Below are 674 nucleotides of genomic sequence, written 5' to 3' on the forward strand. Positions count from 1 at the left end.
TCATGGACAGTGCTTTATAGTTTCCAATTGTGAACCACTTAACTATATCAGCTATTGAAAATTTAATTCATCACACAAAAAGAAGGGGATTAAAGAAAAGGAATTTAGCTCTTTACTGGATCTTCAATATTTATAATTTCCAGTGGATTCTCTTGTGTTTCCTAATTATGAAATCACTATCTGCCAAAAATGGCACATTTCCCTCCCACATTCAAGTTATATTACTCTCCTTTTATACCCTTGCCTAACGGCATTAGCTACTCTCTCTAGCACCGTGATAAGCAAAATATTGGATCTCTGTGTTTTTTTCTTTCTTACTCATTTGCCTTTTAGTTTTGCTCTCTTGCCATAAAGAATATATATATTTAAAAATACATTTTATTGATTTTTTACAGAGAGGGAGGGAGAGGGAATAGAGAGACAGAAACATCGATGGGAGAGAAACATCGATCAGCTGCCTCCTGCACACTCCCTCCTGGGGATGTGCTTGCAACCAAGGTACATGCCCTTCATGGGAATCGAACCTGGGACCCTTGAGTCTGGAGTCCGAAGCTCTAGCCACTGAGCAACACTGGTGAGGGCTGCTGTTATCATTTTTTTATTTGATAATCTAAGGGAAAAGAGGTCAGGGCACCTGACTAAATAGTCAGGTATTGCATGTTTTAAAAATTCTT

This window comes from Myotis davidii, unplaced genomic scaffold, assembly GCF_000327345.1.
Source record: "Myotis davidii unplaced genomic scaffold, ASM32734v1 scaffold6639, whole genome shotgun sequence".
Classification (NCBI taxonomy): domain Eukaryota; kingdom Metazoa; phylum Chordata; class Mammalia; order Chiroptera; family Vespertilionidae; genus Myotis; species Myotis davidii.